Here is a 13,523-nt window from a genome sequence, read left to right as displayed (position 1 = left end):
AGTATTTCATACCGATCCCTGCTACACACTGTACAAACAGTGCCAATAGATCTCTGTACCTTGCTGCACGCTTGCACGCTATGCACTGCTCAACCAAATCAGATTCAAGTTCATAGTTTGATATTCGCATTTTTGGTTGTGGTTCTATAAATTTCTGTTAGAACTTAAATGGCTTCATTTTATAATATTTTAACAGATTTTTTTATTTGAACAGCAAACATTACTCTGTTTGTATGGAAAATGGTTAAAAATGCTATATAATGTAGCCGTCAAAATTGGACATGTTTAAACCGGCATGTATAAGGTAGTACCTTCAAATTTCGCTTACAATTTTTTGTCTATATAATTGTGCAAGGTCTGTCCCATCTCCCATATGCATGAGCAGTGGGAGGCGGGGCACATCACCCCCTCCAATAACTCCAACTGCTAGAAAGACATGACAGACCTAGTCACAAAGGAGGATCCACTGGGCCGCTAGGAAGGTGGAGCAGTAGAGAGGGCAAAATAGCAGGGCTCGAGCAGCAGATATAACAGGGACGGACAGAGTGGGGGCAGGGTGAAGCGGTGGGGGGTGGAGGATACTGAGGTGAGTTGATGATGATGGCCACACATTTGCGGCAATCGTGCCTACTGCCACTCCTCTGTCTCTCCAGCCTTATGACACCCCCTGTGTCTCTCCAGCCTCAAGTCCTACCCAGTGTCTCTAGAGCCTCATGTCCCCCCTATGTCTCTTTATCACTGCCTGTGTATCTCTCGCTTTCTAATCTATGTAATTTCTGCCTGTGTGTCTCTCTCTCTGATATATGTTCCTCTTTTCCCCTGTCAGGGGGCAAGTTTAGGTAGGGCCAAAGGGAGGGGGAGGGGGCCTGCAGAGATTTGGGTCACCAGCTCCATGCACTGGCAACTGGATTTTCGCTATCTTCCCATCTCTGTTCTCCCCACCACACACACACCAATGTGTGTGTCTCTCTTTCATCTCTTTCCTCCTCACCCCATCTGTATCATCTCTGTCCCCATCCTCCCCTAATCTATCTCATTTCTGTCCCCCTCACCCGTGTCAGGGTGTGGTGGTGCTGGGAGTAGGGGTTGCCACAAGTTGGGGGTTCAGGCCCAGGTGATGACAGGACTCATTCCTGTGCATCCAGGCATTGCTGTCTGTGTCTGCGAGGGTGGTGGGCCGCAGAGTATGTCAGTCTAGTAGCCACTGAGAGCTCAGAGGGTCTGGCAATATTTCTATCCTTGATAACCTCAAATCCTCTTTGGTTCTCAGTTTTTCCACCATATCCTTGTGTCTACCCCCTGCAATTTTAAGTTCCACAATTTTACTCCAAATATCATTAAATAAGGAAAGTCTTTTAGTTGCAATCAAGGAATGCAAGACAAGTGAGAAAGGTACTAAGACATAGTATAAATTATAGATCTTGTTAGATGTTGCAGCATGGCTTCCAAGTTACAGTACCATGCCTGAATGAACACATAACATATTTTGCTAATTCTTAGTCTGAAAATTATATCTACAGAGGTGTGCAAATTATTACACTCAACGCCAGTTTTTTACATTTCATAGTTTTTCTGATTTACTGGCCACAACCGTAGACTGTAAAACTGCTTTGCAATGCAATAAGGTATTTTCATGTGTTACAGTACCTAAGATTCTAGGTTCTCTTCTTTAAAAAAAATGGTAGGAAAATTTTGTGTTTGGAAGGTGCATAAAATAACACAGTTGTCTCTCTATGGCCAGGTAATTGGCAATTGTAAATAAAAAACTGAAGAAGAAAACGATCACCATGAAGACTGGCCTCATTGCACCACCAAGACTGGCCTAATAGCACCACCAAGACTGGCCTAATAGCACCACCAAGACTGGCCTAATAGCACCACCAAGACTGGCCTCATAGCACCACCAAGACTGGCCTCATAGCAGTACCAAGACTGGCCTCATAGCACCACAGAGACTGGCCTCATAGCACCACCGAGACTGGCCTCATAGCACCACCAAGACTGGCCTCATAGCACCACCAAGACTGGCATCATAGCACCGCCATGACTGGCCTCATAGCACCACCATGACTGGCCTCAAAGCACCACCAAGACTGTCCTCATAGCACCACCAAGACTGTCCTCATAGCACCACCAAGACTGGCCTCATAGAAGAACTTATCCGAACATGACATAAGGATGAAGACATCAAGGGAAACTGAAACTTTCATGAACAGCAGCCAAATTGTATCAAAATTATTATAAACAACAAAGGAAATCAAACAGTGTTAATAGTTGTAACCAGTTTGTCAATAAAAGAGTTTCATAGGAAACGTGTGACTTTGTTTTAAATTCCTTGTTTGAGTCTAATAAATTGCAAACCTCTGAATCTTTAAAGACATCTAAGCATTGTGGCATGATATCATTAGTTAAGCTTTCATCTCTAAAATGTTATCCTTATATACTACAGGGATTGATAATAATAATAACGGATGAAAATACTACCCTATCATAGCAGCGATATAATTTACAGAATATGCCCTTAATTCATGTATATAATATACAACATTAAAAAGCCATTCTTACATCTGACCTGGCAAATTAAAACTTATGATATCTGCTAATAGAGCAATTACAATTTTGAACATTGTAGTAATGAGTGGGAACCTCCACAGAGGTAAAAAATGTAATATTTTATAAATGAGTTATTGAAATGTGTTTTACAATTGGCAAAATCTGCAAAGTTTAAGAGGAATAGAATAGAGATTATGAATTTGGCTTATAATGACATTTTTGTTAGGGAGTATTATGTTTGGTTATTATTCCTAGTGCTGTTTTTTCATCCCACTTTCCCTTAGTTTCTGGGCAGAGAGACATCGATGATTTCATTTTCTTCAGCAGTCCACAAATTAAAACTTAATATATTTTACCAGTCCACATTGCTTTCACAGTACTGAAATGAGGGTGGCACTAGGGACCAGTGAGGAATTAGTACAAGGATATTACAGAATGATCTGAACTACAAGATATCTGCAGCATAACGTTACAGGCATGTGAAGAGTTGAATTTTCATTTGCCAAGAATGTCAAATTTTCCAGGATGCTGTATATCCAAATGTAGATTAAATGCATAGGAATGTATTCTTTAGGTCTCTGCAGTCTCTCATGAACATAAGGATGTCTTGCTAATCTATAATTCATCTTTAAGACATGATTGCAATATAAATTAGAGTGCGCCTTATGAATGGGTACTGAGGTTTAACTTGATTTAATCCAAGATTTCAACAAAGCTTTTTCATTCCATAGAATATTTTGAGTTGTCTTGTTCCTTAACTCACTCAAGCATGTAAAGTGTGGAGAAATGGACCAGTGGAGAAGTTGCCCATAGCAACCAATCAGCTTTAAAGTAGCATTTATCAAGTGCAGTCTATAAAATAATAGGTAGGAGCTGATTGGTTGCTATGGCCAACTTCTCCACTGGTCCACTCCTCCACCCTTTTCACTGCTTGACATATAAACCCCTTTGTTGTTTACCAATTACAAGAATTTAAAGTTCACAATCTGCTGTTTAGTTGTAACTTGTAAATGTGTGTGATTACATCTAGCTAGACACTATTATTTGTGGGCACTTGGTTGTATACAGCTGCATTCTAAATATAGCTAGATATCATGTGACATAGGCATAATTGACCCCAGGGTCAGATTAAGGACCACATGGGCTTGGGACTGCATGGACCTTTTGTAAAAAGCGGAGATGTGGCCAGTGCTATATGCAGGGGAAAACACACATTTCTAGAGGGGGTTTCCAAATGCTTGATTTTAAAGCTAGTGAGACCAGTCCATGTAGAGGGCATAATTAGCACTTAACAATCTATAGTCTGCCTCATGGAAAGCACAGTTTATGTAATACTCCAGACATAGAGGGGTATTCAATAGGAAACGTTAACTTCACTGTCGAAGTTAACGTTTCATATTGGAGTTTTTACCTGCGTTAAAGTATCGGGCGCGCGCCCGCTTATCCCCGTATTCAATATGAAATTAGCGAAAACGGGAGACTCCGAAGTTGGATTTGCGTAAAGTTACGAATTTTTCCTTAAAAAAATTGTAGGACACCCCTAAAGTTGTAAAAACATGGGGGATCACTATGGCTACCCCCGTTTTAGCCTCTAATTGAAAGTTGGGGATTTAAATAGCCGCAGCAGGTGTTTTCTCCCGACATTGAAGAAGTGATGCAGAAGAGCACTTAGGTTATTTTTTTCGTTTTTTTAAGTGGTCCCATCAAATTTGGGGTACATGAAAATGGGTCCAAGCATATTTTGATGTCCCTAAAGTAAGTTCTTAAAAATTCAGCATTTGTGCACCTGCCGCTATAATTCTATTCTAGAATACACCTGCTGCATACTTGCAGAATAGCCCTGAACCTATTTCCCTATTGTTAAACAATTTTTTCCCATTTTTTTTTTTTCACCCCAATTTTTAAATTAATTTTTTGGGGTGTCCTTATTTTTTTTTAAAACTTTTTTTGACACAGTTCTTTTTTAAATGTCATTCCCAGGGGTGCAGGCTATTTTTTTTAAGCCTGCACCCCTAAACCCCAATTCTGCACTTTTTTTCGACACCTATTCAATCGTGAAAAGTTATCACCGTTTTTGATCAAAGACTTTTCAAAACTGCGATAAGTTGAATACGGTGTAAAACTAAAACCTGCGATAATGACGTCATAAGTGCGATATTAACGCAAAAACGATGTTATCGCTCCCATATTGAATACCCCTAATAGACTGCACAGGGCCTGCAATTAGAGTGAGCTGTTAAATGCCGCAGTAAGATTAGCCCATCTGAGCTGGGCATGTGCAAAAGCTCTGTTTTGTCCCTTATATTGCATGTGGTCGCAGCTTTACTAGACTCTTATAGATGTTTATTATAGATTGCTGCTATTTTGGTTATGATTCAAGCCACTGCTGGGCCTGGGGAGAGATAGGTTTATAGGCAACTGGACTCCCCCCCTCCTGCATTTGCCTTTGGTGTGGGTGTGGCCAGCAGTTGCGTTCCTCTCCGTGGTGACATCCGGTGCAGTGAGGGACTGAGGACCTGATTCAGACCCGGACGCTAAGAAGCGTTTGCTCGTAGCTGGCCGATGTTCGCATTCTGCGCATGCGCAAACCAGTGTGAAAGATCAGGATGCGTTTGCAGGTTGTGCATAGACTGCCCAGCAGAGTGAGTAACAGGAGAAGCCATTTGTGGGTGGTGACAGGGGCTGGCCACTAGAAATGGGGTAGTGGAGGTGCGAACTCAGGCATGCCTGAGCATGCCAACACCGTTTCAGAGGTGTGCATAATTAAAAAGAAGCGTCATTGTAAACGTCACCTGGCTGTTTTTTACACTCAAGTGATCGCAGTGCTTGAGGTAGGGTATAGTCAACCTCAAGCGCTGCGTTCGGTTCCGATGGTACCCGATATACCGATGCTTGCATACACTTCCTGGAGATGAAGTGTGCTAGTGGGCGTCTAAATACACAAAGTGATCGCACGCCAAGACATAGTGGGCGTGCTTATGCCTTGCCGTGCAATCGCCTGCCATGCTGTCACTTAGCTGGATTTGCATACGCTACATGCGAAAGAACGCATCTAGTGAGCGGGTCTGAATGAGCTCCTGAGTGCGAGCGGCGAAGCCTTGCGTCAACAAAAAGGGGCATGGTCACATGGGGAGGGATGTGGCCTTGCGGTCCAAAATCCTGTTCTTATCACTCGGGGGTGGTGGTGATGGTGGGGTAACGGAGGTGTGGACTGCCCGGTTTTCAGTGCCGTCTCCCTCACTGTGACAGGAGCCTATAGCTTAATGCTACAGTGCAGCACCCGGCTCCTGTCACTGAGGGGGAGTTGACACTTTGGTGTCACCCCACGGCGGGTGACACCCGTGTGCGGCCTTCACAACCCTTGTGACGCCAATGGTGGTCAGTGCCATGTGGGCGTGTAAAAGTTGAAAAAATTGCATTATTTTGTGAGGTAGATAGAAATAAAGTTTATTACATATGAATTATGGCCAACCTAGTGGCCAGAAGGGTGGCTAAGCAGCATCATCCTGCCATGCTGATGGGCCTATTTTTCTTGGACTTTAGTCCCATTTCCCCAATTGTTAATCTAGACCTGATTGACCCCTATAGCACACTCATGGACATGCTACATGTGTATTGTATACATTTTCGTAGTGACTTGTGGTGCAGACAATCCACGGTTGATTATGAAAGCCATATGTACAGTACTCTTCCACAGGAATTGGTGAGGTATATTATACGTACAATGTATACTGAAATTAAGATAGTCTTATTACAAAATTGCCAATTTCTAGGCTGTTTTTATTTTACTTTTGGAACTAATTAGCATATATATGAACAATTGAGAATACAGTGTATTTTACAATCGGGGGACTGAATTATCGTAGTAGGAATATATAAAGGTTTTCTTGTAGAAATTCCAAAATACAAGTTGAGTCTCCCATATCCAAATATTCCGAAATACAGAATATTTTCAACATGACTGAGATAGTGACACCTTTGCTTTCTGATGGTTCAATATACACAAACTATGTTTAAGGCACAAAATTATTAAAAATAAAGTATACAATTATCTTCAGGCTTTGGGCCTGACTCAGACCCACTCGCGAGCGGCTGTCCGCTCGCAAGTGGGTCGATGTTCTGGACTGAGCATGCGCACGACGGAGGGAGCTCCGTCGTGCGCATGCGCCAGACGCGACGAGCGAAGGAAAGTCCTTCGCTCGTTGTGTCTGATCAAAGGGGGCGTGCTGTCGATGTTGATTGACAGCACGCCCCCTTTGGTAGGCGTGCCGGGGGTGTGCCTCCCTGACGGGGGCGTTCCCACGGGAACGCCTCCCGTCAGAAGCCGGCCCACTGACATCACTAGTGATGTCAGTGGGAGTGATTTTGGCTCTGATAGAGCCAAAATCACTCCGGAGCTTGCGGTTGAAAAACTCAACTGCAGGCTCCGGCTCGCAGTTTCGATGGTCGCGATGGTCACGACCATCGCGGCCATCAAACTGCACGCTCGTATAGCCTGTGGGTGGTGACCCACAGCTATACGAGCGTCCAGGAGGACGCTCCATTTTCATGGAGGCCGGCCCTCATTCAGAGCGTGCGCTCTGCTCAGAGCGTACGGCTCTGAATGAGGGCCATTGTGTATAAGGTGTATGTGGTATATATGAAACATAAATGAATTTCATGTATGTACACAAATGTTGTTTGAGCCACAAAATTATTGAAGGTATTGTATAAAATTTGATAAAATTACCTTCAGGCTGTGTGTATAAGGTGTCTATAAAATATAAATGCATTCTGTGTTTAGATTTGGGTCCCATTCCCAAGATATTTCATTATGGTATGCAAATATTCCAAAATATGGAATATTCCGATATCTAAAATACCCCTGGTCCCAAGCATTTTGGATAAGAATTCAATATGATCCTTTGCCAGCATAATTAAGATTTTACAAACTAAAGCACGCAAATGCTAGAATAAGCATGAGAGGACATAAGCACCCTGTTTTTTATTGTGCTAATACTGGTTAGAACTGCAGTCTCGTTATAGGTTAGGCTAGTGGATCAATCAGTAGTGACAGCCTATCAGGGACCTGTTTGGGCGGGCTCTGTTTAGGAATATTAGGGTGCTGGGAGGATTCAGCTTCCTCTTTTCCAGTTGTGATCTCCTCTGGATAAGTACCTCAGTACCTCAGTGTCCTAATACTTATCAATTATTCTTGCCACTGTTTGCTTTTACCTTAATTTCCTATCCCATATATTCTGCCTCTCCTATATTGCATCTCCTCTATTATTTTCATCCCACCCGTGTATCCCTCCCCCCACATGCTCCTCACCTCCCTCTGCCTGCTCTTTCCCCTCTGCATTTATTGATACCATCCCCCTACTGTGCCCCATCCGTTATGCCGCGCCCGCGCCGCAATGCTCCCCCTCCCCAGCGGCTGTCCGATGCAGCCAGGCCGCTTGCAGTGGCCGCCACTTCCCCTTACACGCGCGGCGCGCATGCACTGCGCCCGCGCGTGTGTCATCACGGGCGCCGGCGGCGCCCGCTTACAGCGCGGACCCCTTCAACCTCGCGCCCTCACCGTCAGGCCTCCAAGTCTGGCTGGCCCGTGGTGGGGGTCCTTCCCCTAGTGCCTCCCAAACACCAGGGGCTGGCGGCGGGAGCATTGCCGCGGTAACCGCAGCTCCCGTCGTTGGCCCCACTCAGCTTACAGCGGCGGCCATTTTAGGTGTGCAGGGCCTGCAGAGCCCTGCGTTAAAGGCCGCCGGCTGCCAGGACTCGGATTATAGCGCGGGCCCTGGCGTCCTCGCGCCCTCACCGTCGGGCCTCCAAGTCTAGCTGGCCCGCGGTGGGGGCCCTTCCCCTCGTGCCTCCCAATCAACAGGGGCTGGCGGCGGGAGCGTTGCCGCGGTGACCGCGGCTCCCGTTGTTGGCCCCGCTCAGCTTACAGCGGCGCCCATTTTAGGTGTGCAGGGCCTGCAGAGCCCTGCGTTAATGACCGCCGGCTGCCAGGACTCAGGGAGGGCGGGATTGCTGGCCCCACATTCATAAATAACCAGGCGCCTGCTGGACCCCAGCATTTGCGCAGCCCTTATCCCAGTACCTCCACTGCTTCAGGGGCAGGGAGGGCGGGGCGCAACACCCCTATCCGAGTGCAAACCCCCTCTGGCATTTCTCTTTTCTCCAGCCCGGCCGGGTTGCAGGCTTCCCCTATGAGGCGTAGTGCTGCTGCAGATGGACATGGCAGTGTCTCCGCTCGCAGCACCCCCATTACGCCGCAGTATGTGCTACCGGTCGTGGCGCCATTGCCGCAGGTGCCTGGCGTTGCGGTTTATGGTCCTGCGCAGCATAACCTGCCTTTGCACAGCCCTGCATTAGGAGCGCAGTGGTCCCCTTATTTTGCCCAGGGCTTCGCGCAGCGGGTGCTCCCAACCGTCCCTCCAGCGTTCCCGCAGCAGTGCTTTGACCCGCGGTTGTCTCAGGCGGCGGGTCAATTCGTGCATCAGGCGGTGCCGCCCTATGCGGGCCAACAATTTTATACCACTCCTTCGTGGTTCCGCCTTCAGCATCCGGTTTCAGACCAGGTGCCGGGCTATTTTTTCAGACAGGATCCAATCCAGCAGCCCCCTCTGCAAACGGCCCCTCCTCCGATTAGTCCACCCACCCCCCCATGCTTGAGCCACGCACAGGCAAGGGCTTCCCCGTCCGCAGTGGTCCCACCCCAAGCCCCTGCAGCGACCTCTGTTGTTCACGAGATTGGGTCTAACACTGTTGTTCCCAGTTCACAGGATCCATCTACTTCGGCCGTCCTGCTAGTGATGCTGCGTCTACAGAGGATGCCCAGCCGTCGTCAACTCTGAACGTGGTGGGCCTACCGCGCAACGCAAGTCAGGAGGCAGTTTCCACCGTGGTGCCAGCTACCCCGTCGACTTCCGGAGCAGGTGAGATAACATTGCACCACAACAACATTGAATTGTCACACTCGGAGGATTCGTCCGACTCATCCAGTTCAGTAGATAAACCGCGTAAGCTAATGCGCTATTTCGTTCAGCAATTGAAAGGGAAGCGTAAAAGCCAGAATAGAGCACGTAGTTCTGCTGGCAGCTTGGTTCCGGATGCGACGGGCGATGCGGTGCACTGCTCTAACACTGTCATTTTAAGAGGCGTTAGGTCGAAAGTGAGGGAGCGTATTAGGAAAGGCAAATACGTAGACATGTTTGCTATTACGCATGACGCCAAAAAAGCTTTGGATACAGCTAAAACTGGGGGGGCAGCAGCAGAGGAGGCGCGGCGCAGCTACGCAAAATGGCTTTGCGGGATGTATATTTTTGCGGCTTGCTACACTGAGACTAGGCCTGCCGAGTTTCTGAACATCCTGAAGTACTTACACCTCGTTCATAGCATGCAGTTGTCCGCTAGGCATAATGTCTGGCGGCAATATGACGAGGCTTTCCGTAAGCAGGATGGCCAGAAAATTCTTAGCTTCGGCTATAAGGACGTGGAGGTTTGGCTTGAGGTCACTCAGAAAAACAAACCCACCACTGAGGCACCAGTGGGCCGTAAACAGCCCTTTGTTGCCCGTCCAGGTTTCAACACGGCAGGAAAGGGAAAGTGCTTTTAATAACGGGCAAGAAAGGGAAAGTTTCAACACGGCAGGAAAGGGAAAGTGCCTTTAATAACGGGCAGTGTAGCAGAGAAGCCAGCTGCCGTTTTAAGCATGCCTGTCTGTCGTGTGAAGGTAATCACACAGTTAAAGAGTGCAAGCGCGCAGGCGGCCAAGCAGCTGGTCAGGGCGAGCGGAATGCTAAGTAGGGCTGTTTCACCAGTGCAATTGGATGTGCTTGAACGGTGGTTGGGCCGCTATCCGCTTAGGGCGGAAGCTGCCTTTTTGTTGCAGGGTTTTCGGGAGGGTTTTCGTTTGCCAATAGTTAGGTCAGTTGTGGCGTTAGCAAAAAGGAACCTTAAATCGGCTAGGGATTATCCTGAAATTGTAAGGGCCAAAGTGTTGGCAGAGGTGGAATTGGGCCGCATGGCCGGCCCTTTCTCGTCTCCTCCTTTAGTGGATTTGTGCATATCTCCTTTGGGCGTTGTCCCCAAGAAGGAGGTAGGTAAATTTCGGTTGATTCAGCACCTGTCCTACCCGGATGGAGGGTCAGTTAACGATGCTCTGGATCCGAAGGACTGCAGATGGCGCTTACCAATCTTTTGAGGTCGCCCTCCGGATAGTACAGGGGTTTGGTAGGGGAGCGCTATTGGCAAAAATAGACATAGAGTCAGCTTTCAGGTTACTTCCATTGCACCCCGAGTCTTTTAGGTTCATGGGTTTTAAGTTCGAGGGTTCATATTTCGTTGATAAATGTTTGCCAATGGGTTGTTCCATTTCCTGTGCCTTTTTCAAATGTTTTAGCTCATTCTTGCAATGGTGCATTCGTGCGGGTTCGGGAAAGACGGGGATAGCCCATTATTTAGATGATTTTTTCTTAGTGGGTCCAGCGGATAGCGAGCTCTGCAGCGAGTTGCTATTGTCAGTACAGGCTCTTTTTCGCGTTATGGGTGTGCCCATTGCGGTGAAGAAGACAGAAGGGCCCACCACAGTTTTATCCTATTTGAGTATCGAGGTTGATACCGTGATGGGATTATGTCGTTTGCCCCAAGATAAAGTCGCGAGGATGCGGGAGTATTTAGACCTCTGCCTCTCTGCAAAGAAAATTTAATTGAGGCAGTTACAGTCGTTACTCGGCCTACTTAATTTCTCTTGCCGGGTGATCCCTATGGGTAGGATCTTCTGCCGTAGGTTGGAGAGGGCCACGGTGGGCGTTAAAAAAGCGCACCATTTAATTTGTTTGATTAAGGAGCTTAAGGAGGACGTGCGTTTGTGGTGCGCTTTTTTGCGGGATTTCAACGGTGTGAGGATTTGGTTACCCGAATTGGTGGCCAACTCTGAACTCCAGCGTCCGGTGCTTGCGGTTTTGGGGCCTTTTTCGAGGGGCAATGGTGCGCAGAACCATGGCCAAAAAGCTGGCATGACGCCAGTTTTATAACTAATATGCTCCTTTTGGAGCTTTTCCCAATTGTGGTGGCAGTAGAGATTTGGGCTGCGCAGCTCAGCAATCGTAGCATAAGTTTCTGGTGCGATAACTTGGGAGTAGTTCAGGCCATAAACAATCAGAGGTCAGTCTGTCCTCAGGCTCTCAGTTTACTTAGGCATCTGATACTTTTGTGTCTAAAGGGGAACATTGATTTCAGGGCTAGGCACGTCCTGGGCGTTGAAAATGAGATAGCGGATGCTTTGTCTCGTTTTCAAAGGCCTAGGTTTAGGTCATTGGCGTCCGCAGCCAGCGTCCATGGCTTACCTTGTCCCGCTCATGTCTGGCAGATCATCGGGCCGGCATCGATGGACTCGCGTTGAGAGCTTTGGCACCGAGCACCTTAAAGTCCTATACGACTGCGAGGGATTCATGGCTGGCTTTCCTAGCTGAAGTAGATCGGGGTAAGACTATTGAGGATAACATGTTGCAATTCGTTTGGATGTGGCACGAGCGGGGCCGGTCTAAGGCCGCAATGTCCGGTGCCTTAGCTGGTATCTCGTATTTTTCGCGCTTGCGTGGCTTGGTAGACCCAACCAAGTCGTTCCTTCTGGCCAAGGCTTTAAAAGGTTGGGCTAGAGAGCAGGTGGGACCAGGTGACTCTCGGAGGCCGGTCGACACCGGTTTGTTGAGTAATCTCCTGGTGGCGGTAGCAGGAGTAGCCCTAGGCCAATATGAAGCCTTTTTGTTTCAATTAGCTTTTGTTTTGGCATTTTTCGAAGCATTGCTGGTAGGCGAGCTAGCGGCTGCTAGCAAGAGGGCAACGAGCTCGGGGATTCTTTTGAATAACGTGATGGTTAAGTCGGATTTGATCTTGCTCAAAATTCAAAGATCAAAAACCGACCACTTGGGTAGGGTGCATTGGTTGTCGATCCCTGCGCATCCGGATCCGAGCATATGTCCAGTAAGCGTAGCTAAGCGTTACAATCTACAGCGTCCGCAGAGCGGTTTGCAATGGCTAGTTCACGAGGACCTTTCACCGCTGACACGTTTTCAATTTTCGGCAATTTTTAAGCGGTGTTTGATAGCGCTTGATTTACCGGTTGAGCATTATGGCACACATTCGTTTAGGATTGGCACGGCTACTTGTGCGGCAGCAGCGGGCTCTTCCAGCGACGCAATCAAACGGTTGTGTCGTTGGAGGTCTTCCGCTTATAAAGGTTATGTGAGAGGCGACATGCTGCCTAATTAGACAGCGCTTCTGGTGAGTTTGTTTTTTGGGAAACCCAGTGCCTTAAGCTACCCGCCGCTAGGGGGGTTGGAGTTCTTTTCACGTTTTGCCCTCAATTGAGGTTTTGGTGTTGTTCACCTCCATCTGGGTCACTGAAATAACTCAGTTTTTCCCCGCCCTTGTTGTTGGTTACTTTAAATTCGAATTAAACACTAACGCTCCTTTAAATAATTTCCCCTTACTGGTTGTGGTAGGGTGTTCGATAGGGTGTGGATTGTAGGCCATTCATGTGTTTTGGGCTTGCAGGCACCCCCTTGCTCGTGATAGCCCCGGTAATGTACGTTGGATTGGGGTGCGAGGCTTTCGTTGGAGTGGTCTGTTGTCTCTTCTTTGGGAGTCAGAGAAGAAATGGGGTGCCCCGGATTGCTTGATCATCCATCTAGGCGGCAATGATTTGGGCACGTGTAAGGGTGTTGAGATTATCCTGGCCATGAAAAGGGATTTTCAAACAATAGCAGAGCGTTGGCCGCAGGTGCATTTGGTGTGGTCGGAGGTTATTCCTCGTAGGTTCTGGCGAGGGGAGCAAGGTGGCGCGGCTTTGGATAGGGTGAGGAGGAAACTGAATGCCGCAGTGTCTCGTCATGTAGCAGGTCTGGGAGGGCGTGTCATCAAACACCCCCATATCCGTTTCGAAGAGGTTGACTTCTACAGAGAGGATGGAGTGCATTTGGCAG

This window comes from Taudactylus pleione, unplaced genomic scaffold (genome assembly GCF_031769625.1).
Source record: "Taudactylus pleione unplaced genomic scaffold, aTauple2 ptg000082l, whole genome shotgun sequence".
NCBI lineage: Eukaryota > Metazoa > Chordata > Amphibia > Anura > Myobatrachidae > Taudactylus > Taudactylus pleione.
This window is presented reverse-complemented; position numbering follows the sequence as displayed.